The sequence below is a fragment of the Erinaceus europaeus genome, chromosome 1 (genome assembly GCF_950295315.1).
Source record: "Erinaceus europaeus chromosome 1, mEriEur2.1, whole genome shotgun sequence".
In the NCBI taxonomy this organism is placed as follows: Eukaryota; Metazoa; Chordata; class Mammalia; order Eulipotyphla; family Erinaceidae; genus Erinaceus; species Erinaceus europaeus.
Genome location: NC_080162.1, coordinates 108,506,695 through 108,516,277, shown reverse-complemented (window position 1 = coordinate 108,516,277; position 9,583 = coordinate 108,506,695).

The window sequence follows — 9,583 nt, the reverse complement described above, 5'->3', positions numbered from 1 at the left end:
CAACCCAACCACCTGTAGGGAGAAAAAAAAAAAAAGAAGAGAAAAACATAGTTCACATGAAACAGTGGGATCCCCCAAGTCCAAAGCCTCAGTGAAGGCAGTCCTGGTGCAAAGGAAGGAGAGAAGGAAGACAGGGAGGAAGGGAGGGAAGGAAAGAGGGGGCTGGTGGCTCATCTGGTTGAGCGCACATGTTACAATGTGCAAGGACCTGGTTCCAAGACCTCAGTCCCCACCTGCAGGGAGAAACTTCATGAGTGGTGAAGCAGTGTTGTAGGTGTCTCTTTGTCTCTCTCCCTATTTACTCCCCGCCCCTCTTGATTTCTCTCTGTCTCTATCCAATAAATAAATAAAAATTTTAAAAAGAAATAAAATTAGGGAACTTCGGAAAGAAAGGAAGAGAGAGAGGGAGAGAAAAAGGGAGGGAGGGAGGGAGGGAGAGAGAGAGAAAGCTAGCTGCTTGGTAATTTGATAGCTATCACAAACGTACACTCCATAGGAACTGTCTTGCATCAGGAACTGGAATATGCCTTAAAACACATGGAGGTGAAATCCTCATACTATGTAAATAGCTGTTTTGATGTGTAGGGTTCCTGCATTTAGTACATTCACAAGATGTGAGATGCTTTGTCTGCAGTGTTTGAAATGCTTTCTGCTGAGCCTATATCCATGCACTTCTTGCTTCACTAAAAATGAAGCAAAAAAAAAAAAAAAAAAAGAGGAGGAAGGTGAGCTTCAGAGTCAGACGGCTATGGGACTGGACCAGAAGCCACTAGCTGAGTGACTGCTGGGACATTGTCTGTTCCATGGAAGGCTCAGTTCCCATATCTTTCTCCATCATCATCATCTTCTACTTCTTTCTTAATGTTTTTATTTATTTATTATTGGATAGAGACAGAGAGAATTTGATAGGGGAGGAGGAAATAGAGAAAGAGACAGAGAGACACCTGCAGCCCTGCATCATCACTCATAAAACTTTCCCCCTGCAGGTGGGGACCAAGGTCTTGAACCTAGGACCTTGCACACTGTAATGTGTGTGCTTAACCAGGTGCACCACCACCTGGCCCCTAGTTCCCATTCTCAGAGATGCAGAGAGCTTACACTGTAGGGCTGAGAGGACTGGCCGCTTTCAGGTGGAGAAAGCAGCTGGCTCACCATAGTTGTGAATATTGATTCTCTTCTCCCATGCTCCAGACAATGTGACCTCAGTGGCACAGGTTCAAACTCCAGTCCACTTACTTTCTGTGATCTTAGGCTAGTGCCTCTCTCTTTCTGAGTCTCAGTTTCAACACAGAAAATGGGGGTATGGAGGCTGGGCATTGCGGCACCCGGTTAAATACACACATTACCAAGTGAAAGGACCCTGATTTGAGCCCCTGCTCCCCTCCTGCAGGGTGTCCACTTCATGAGCAGTGAAGCAGGCTGCAGGTGTTTATATTTCTCTCTGTATCTCCCCCTTCTCTCAATCTCTCTCTCTCCTATCTAATAAAGTAGAAAGAAAAAATGGCCTCTGGGAGTGGTGAATTCATAGTGTCAGCACTGAGTCCCAGCGATAACCATGGTGGCAATTAAAAAAAAAAAAAAGATGAGGGGAACTGGGTGGTGGTGGTGCACCCGGTTGAGTGCACATGTTACAATGTGCAAGGTCTAGGTTCAAGCCCTCTGTCCCCACCTGCAAGGGGAAAACTTTGCAAGTGGTGAAGGAGGGCTGTAGGTCCCCCCCCCCAACACCCTTCCCTCTAGATTTCTGGCTGTCTCTATAAACAAAGATAATTAAGAAAGGGAGGAAAATAAAAAGAAAGGAAGGGAGGGAGGGAAGACGGAAGGGAAAGTAGGGGTGCCAGGCCAGACACCCCCATTAAACCCATGCTGGCCCCCCCCATAGATGCTCAGCAATTGCAGGTGATGAGGGTCTCTGCCAACCCCTGACATGGTGCCTGGCACCTTGGGCTGCCAACAGATGAAGGGCCCATGAAGCTCTAACGTCTGCTTCCCTCTACTCTGACCCAGGGCCATTGGTGCCAACCCCCTGTACTGTGACTACCACCTCCGCTGGCTGTCTGGCTGGGTGAAGACAGGCTACGAGGAGCCTGGCATTGCCCGCTGCGCTGGGCCCCCGGACATGGAGGGCAAGCTGCTGCTCACCACGCCTGCCAAGAAGTTTGAATGCCAAGGTGAGCCTGGGAGCATGGAGATGAGAGGTGGGGTGCATCCTGCTTCCTGCTGCTGGGGAAGGACCTGTCCAGCCTTGGCAGAACCTGCTAATACTACTGTGTGCCTGTGATGACCAGCTGCAGAGGGCGTGAGTGGCAGGCGGCAGGGAGGAGGCACCTGCTGCTTGTTAGCACAGCTGCTTCCCAGCCCTGACGTCCAGCGAACAAGAGCCGGCAGAAAAGCTCAGGCCGAAAGGGCTTTAATCCTTCCCTGGGGTTATGTAAGGGACGTAAAAATAGCAGCGTTATTTCTGGAAGCTCTGAGGCTCTCAACAGTGTGAGCACTCAGGCCTCCCTTTGGTAGAAATCTTGCTCAGCAATTAGCTTCCACCCTGGAGCCACTGAGCCCAGCTGCGGTTCTCCTGACATTTGCAGAAAGGCAGGGACAGCCTGTGATTGGAGGCTCCACACTGGTCATCTGTGAATACGGCTCAGGGCTTGATGGATGGGTTGACTGACAGCCCCAGTCCTAGCAGCCTGCTGAGAGAGGTGATGGAGTGGCTGCCCCAGGCCCAGCCAGGTGTGCAGGAGGCCACTGGAGCCTACCAGGGGAAGCCCCTGGCTTCCCCCTCTACAAGCTGGGAGAGCTGGTAGACCAAGGCCAGAAGTCAGACACAGCCATGGTCTAGTGAGGCAACCCTGGCCCTGTGTGCAGGGGCTCCGTCTATGGTGGGTCTGTTAGCTGGTTTATGTGGAAACATTGGTTCAGTTCCCTCCTCACCTCAAACTTGTTGCTTTTAGGATTATTGCTGGGGCACAGCATCTGCATAACTCCACCATTCCTTCCCTCCACCATTATTTCCCTTTGATAGAGGGCAAGAGACAAAGAGGAAGAGAGAAGGGGAGACACCTGCAGCACTGCTCCACCACTCATGAAGGTTCCACTTCTGCAGGTCGAGACCAGAGGCTTGAACTTGGGTCCTCGAGCATGATTGTGTGTGCACTCTTCTTGGTAAAAGACGAGCTGGCCCTGCTTCAATACTTATTTATTTGTCACTTTTGCAGATAGAAAGAGATAGAGAGGCAAAGAGAGTAAAACAAATCACATAAATGCTTCCTTCAGTGCAGTGGGGGAGGCCAAGTTGGAGCCTGGGTAGGGCACAGGGCAAAGCAGCACACTGCCCAAGTGAGCTATCTTGCCAGCCCCAGTATTTATTTAATGAAGGGGACCTGCCAACTTAATTCTTAAATTAATGTGTTACTTAAGTGGAGTTTGTCTAACAGAAAAGTACACGGATCTCATGTGAATAACTGTCTGGATTTTCACCAGCTGAAAGCACCCAGGTAACCAGCATGAATCGAGAAACTGAGCCTAGGGCTGGATGGTGGTGCACCTGGTTGATCGCACATGTTACAGAGCACAAGGACCTGGGTTCGAGCTCCCAGCCTCCACCTGCAGAGGGAAAGCTTCACAAGTGGTGAAGCAGGGCTGCAGGTGTCTCTCTGTCTCTCTCCCTTTCTATCACCTCCTTCCCTCTCGATTTCTGGCTGTCTCTATCCAAATAAATAGTTTTTAAAAAAAGATCTTTCATTAAAAAGAAAGAAACTGAGCCCAACATGTGTTCAAGAAGTTCCTCTTGGTTGTGACCAGAAAGCATTTCTATTTCATTATTATCATCATCATCATCTTTATTGTGGATACAATCAGAAATCAAGAGGGAAGGGGGATAGAGGGGAGGAGAGACAGAGAGACACCTGCAGTGCTTCACCACTTTGTGAAGCTTCCTCCCTGCAGGTGGGGACTGGGGCCTCAAACCTGGGTCCTTTCCCGCTGTAATGCATGTGCTTAACCAGGTGCACTACCACCCGGCCCCAGCATTTCTATCGCTATTTGTGCTCATGTTTCCTGACTTGCTGGAGTCTGGAGTGGAAGCTAGAGCTACATAGCAGCCCTGTCTGTGTGAGGTCCTGACACCCCCACAGCCTAGATGCCCTGTCCACCTTCAAGTTCAGGGATGGGTGACGGGGGAGTCCTGGAGGGGCTGGAGAAAGTCGTGCCCAAAGCCAGAGAGGGGGCAGGCCCTTTAAAATGCCCTGTCCTGCCCCTTTAGCTGTCCATTGCCCTCTGAATAGAAAAAATGATTTTGTTTTGGACTAGCTTGTTTAACTCTCACATTCTAGCAAGGTAGAGGATGTTGTTGAACCCATTTTACAGAGAAGGGGGTAGAAGTCGGGGAGGCAAACTAAGAAAAAAAGAGGAGAGAGGCTGGGTGGTGGCGCACCTGGCTGAGTGCACGTTACAGTATATAAGGACCCAGGTCAAGCCCCAGTCCCCACCTGCAGGGAGAAAGCTTCACAAGTGGTGAAGCAGGGCTGCGGGTGTCTCTCTGTCTCTCTCCCTATCACCCCCTTCCCTCTCGATTTCTGGCTGTTTCTATGCAATAAATAAATAAAGGTAAGAAAAAACAAAACAAAAAACAGAGAAAGGGGAGAGAAAGATTCAGAGAAGGGGCAAAAATCCCCTTCCTGCCAGAAGGAAGTGTTAGGTGGGGGGTCGGGCTTTGAGCCCAGCCCTGCCTTCTTCCTCCCAACACTAATTCCCTCCTCTTGGCCTCAGGTCCCCCACCCTGGGTGTCCTGGCCAAGTGAGAACCCTGTGAGAACCAGGGCACCTGCCATAAGGACCCTCAGGAGGTGCACAGGTGTGTCTGCCCCAGCGGCTATCGGGTGAGGCCGTGTGTGTGTGTGTGTGTGTGTGTGTGTGTGTGTGTGTCCCATTCCCCCAGGGCCCTGGCCAGTACCTGGCTCAGAGAAGACAGGGGGAGTGAGGCTTCTGTTTGCTGGCATGTTTTTTTTAAGATTTAAAAGAAAATTATTATTTATTTTCCCTTTTGTTGCCCTTGTTGTTTTATTGTTGTAGTTATTGTTGTTATTGATGATGTTGTCGTTGTTGGATAGGACAGAGAGAAATGGAGAGAGGAGGGGAAGACAGAGAGGGGGAGAGAAAGAGAGACACCTGCAGACCTGCTTCACCGCTTGTGAAGCGACTCCCCTACAGGTGGGGAGCCAGGGCTCGAACCAGGATCCTTAAGCTGGTCCTTGTGCTTTGCACCAGCTTAACCTTCTGTGCTACCACCCACCCCCCTGGCATGTTTGTTTCGCATGCAGGAACCATGCCTATGTGAATCCACTGCCTCCAGACCCATTGTCTTGTTCTTTATTATTATTAATTTTTTGTTTGCCTCCAGGGTTATGGCTGAGGCTCGGTGCTGGCACTATAATTCTACTGCTCCTGGTGGCTATCGTCTGGCCCTCATTCTTTTCTCCAGAGACAGAAAGGAAGAGAGCCACCACAGCACTGCTCAGCCTTCTCTGAAGCTTCTCCCAGTGCCACAGTGCTTCCATGGGGGTGCTGGTACTTGAACCCGGGGCTTTGCAGACACCCTGGTGAGCTTTCTTTCCATCTTCCAGTGAAGAATTCCTCAGTGACAGAACATGTGAATGCATAAGCCAACAAGCTTGCCCCTTAGGGTGTGAGGGGCAGAGTTGCTGAGGGGCGCTGGGGTTTCCCTGGAGCGGCCAGCACTGACTTTCTCCCCAGGGCCGGGACTGTGAGGTGTCCCTGGACAGCTGCTCCAGCGGCCCCTGTGCCAATGGGGGGAGCTGCCACATGCAGGAGGGTGAGGATGCAGGATTCACGTGAGTTGCCCTATGGGCTGGGACTGGGGGGTGGGGCTTGGAAGGGAAGGGAGGCCATGATGGGTCCCAGAACCCCAACCCTTGGGGGCACTCCTCCTTCAAACAGGATGACCCACACTCTACCCCACCCCGGGGCTCTGGGAGGAAATGGGGTGCTTAGCCAGGCCAGACCCGGGGCTCAGAGAGATGAGTGCAGTGGATCCCAAGGCTCTTTGGAAGGCACTGAAACCCAAGGGCTTACATAGTGACAGTGGCCAGAGGCTATAGGGGGGCACCTGAGACCTCAGTCATCTCCATGAACCCCCAAGACTTTGCTTGTGCCTGGCCCCACAGCACTGGAGGAAGCTCCGTGCTGTGTGTGTCTCTCTCTGTGTGTGTGTCTCTCTCCCTCTACCTCTCTGTCTCTGTCTAAAGTCAGCTCAGAGCAGTGGAGCCCTGGAGATAAAGAAATGAAATAAATCTAGTCGTCTTGCTGATAACCTGAGGTAGATCATTCCTAGGGAAACCACCCACCCTCGCACGCATGTGTGTGTGTGTGTGCGCGCGCCTACACACACACACACACACACAAAAAAAAAAAAAAAAAAAAAAAAAAACCACAAACACACAGAGCTGACATGGCCTCTGGGGTTCCGCCTGAGCTCCCCTACACCTGACCATTCATTCATGCCCTCACCTCTCAGTAAAGGGCAGGGCCTCCTGTCTCATCTCTAAAATCCTCGAGACTGACACCCCACTCGGCCCTCCTCACCACCCCATGGCCCCCCAGAGGCCCTCCAGCAGCCCCCTGGCCCTCTCCCTCACCCCTTTACCTCAGACCTCTCAGACCCCGAGGAACCCATGGTATTCAGCAGCTGGAAGTAAACTGGCAGGTGAAGGGGAAAAAAGGCTCTTCAACAGTTGGTCTTCCTGGTAGAGATGGCCAGACCTGCCCTGCAAACCTCAGATTACCACACCTCCTCTCCTGCCCCCCTCAGTCCTGAGGCTCCTGGGGGAGGTGTTTGTAGTGGGTGGGGGGGTGAGAGGGAGGACTCCCCCAGAAAGTCCCTGGCTGAGGAGAGAGGGGGTGGGGGATGAGCTCCCTCACACCCAGCAGTGCTACAGGGGCCGTGGAGATGGGCTCTCTGGGTAGAGTGGGAGGCCTGCCTGAGGGCTTCAGACCATCCACACTCCCCCACCTATCAAGGGAAACCCCAAGCTTCAGGTCAGCAAAATAGGTCACTTAGTGTGCTGCTTGACCATGTGTGTGCGTGACCCGGGTTTGATCCTGGGCCGCACTGCATGGAAGGAAGCTTCGGTGCTGTGGTGGCTCTCTCTCTCTCTTTCTTTTGTGGTGGCCATTCCACCCCACCACCATTTTATTGGACAGGAACAGAGAGAAGCTGAGAGGGAAGAGGAGATAGGGAGGGAGAGAGAAAGACAGACACCTGCAGACCTGCTTCACCACTTGTGAAGCTTTCTGCTTGCAGGTGGGGGCTTATAGTATATGCACTCAGCCAGGTGTGCTCCCATTTGGCCCAATTGTTTTATTTTTAAATGTTCACAGTTACTTATAACGTTCTGGTAATTACATTCTTGGCCATATATGGATCATTCTTTAAATCAATTTCATCCTTCTCCAGTGGAATCTGACTAGCATAGCAGTTTGATGGCATTTTAAAATTAGGAACAAAAGTTCCTCACGTAGTTTATAACAACAACAAGGGCAACAAAATGAGAAAAAGAAAATGGCCTCCAGGAGCAGTGGATTCGTAGTGCAGGCACCAAGCCCCAGCAATGACCCTGGAGGGAAAAATAAATAAATAAATAAATAAATATTTTACCTGTCTTCCTTTCCTTTTTTTTAAAAAAATTTTTAAATATTCCCTTTTTGTTGCCCTTGTTATATTGTTGTAGTTATTATTGTTGTCTGTCTTCATTGTTGAATAGGACAGAGAGAAATGGAGAGAGGAGGGGAAGACAGAGAGGGGGAGAGAAAGATAGACACCTGCAGACCTGCTTCACCACCTGTGAAGTGACTCCCCTGCAGGTGGGGAGCCGGGGCTCGAACCAGGATCCTTATGCTGGTCCTTGCTCTTTGCACCATGTGCGTTTATCCTGCTGTGCTACCGCCTGACTCCCATCTTTTTTTTTAATCTCTATTTTTCCTAATATATATTGTAGAGAGGAGGGAGAGAGAAGAGAAATTGAGAAGGGGAGAGGGAGAAAGAGAGACACCTGCAGCACTGTTATTTCATGGCTGATGAAGCGTCCCCCTTGCAGGTGGGGGCCAGGAGCTTGAACCCAGGTCCTTGTGCTCAAGCAGGTGCACCGTGTGCCCAGGAGTAAACATTACACAGTGGGAGATTCTGATTGGCTCAATGGCCAGTCTAGTTGTATAGCAGACACAGAGCTAAAATGCTGAGTGAGTTCACAGAAGTAAACTAATGGAATCAGTCTTATTAGAGCCATGTCACTTGATTCTTTGAAGCCTTCTGAAGTTTATATGATAAAAACCCAGAGTGTCATGAAAAATGGCTTTTAGTGCTTGGTCAGCTGACAATTTCATGAAGTCTTCCTTCAATCATTTTTAATGCAGAGAACAAAAAACCTCTTAAGAGACCATTTGTTCATTCACTTTTTTCTTTTGCTGCTAGGCTTATTGTTAGGGCTCAGTGACTGCCCATGTCCACCACTCCTGGTGGTCTTTTTTGTTCTGTTTTCCTTTTTCCTTTTATTATTATTGTAATTATTATTTCCAGCACTATGAGTCCATTGATCCTGATAGCCATATTTTCCTTTTTCAAAAAATATTTTTGGGGAGTCGGGCTGTAGCGCAGCGGGTTAAGCGCAGGTGGCGCAAAGCACAAGGACCAGCATAAGGATCCTGGTTCAAGCCCTGGCTCCCCACCTGCAGGGGTGTCGCTTCACAAGCGGTGAAGCAGGTCTGCAGGTATCTATCTTTCTCTCCTCCTCTCTGTCTTCCCCTCCTCTCTCCATTTCTCTCTGTCCTATCCAACAACGACAACAACAATAACTACAACAATAAAACAACAAGGGCAACAAAAGGGAATAAATAAATAAAATAAATATTTAAAATATATATATATATATGTTTTTTTATTGGATAGGACAGAGAGAAATTGAGAGGGGGAAAGGGAGATCGAGAGGGAGAGACAGAGAGACACCTGCAGACCTGCTTCACTTCTTGTGAAGTGCCCCGCCCCCCGCAGGTAGGTAGTGGAGGCTCAAACCTTAGTCGTCATGCGTGGTAATGTGTGCGTTCAGCTGGGAGTACGATGCTTGGTCCCCTCCCACCCTTTTTTCTTTTTGATAGAGAGTGAAAGACAGTGAGAGTTATGGGGGGAGAGAGAGAGATAGGAAGAAAAAGAGTGAGGAGCACTGCTCCTCTGCTTGTGAAGTCTCCCCCACACCTGGTGGGATCCAGTGACTTGAACCCAGATCTTTGCACATGGTAGCATGTGAGCTCTACTGGGTGTGCCAACACCCAGCCCCCCTGTTCCTTCACTTCCGAAACCTCAACAGCTCCGGTTGCCCTTTTATTTAGAGGATTTGGAGCCACCCAGACTCTGGAAGGCAGAGGGCAGTTTAGGGAAGAGTTCACATAGAACTCAGAGATCAGGAAATTAATTTCCCAGACCTCCCAGAGACACCACTTGGGCAAGCCCACATGACCCGGAGAAGGTGCACCTCACACTGACCATCAGTCTCCTCCAGCATCCTCCATGACCTGCT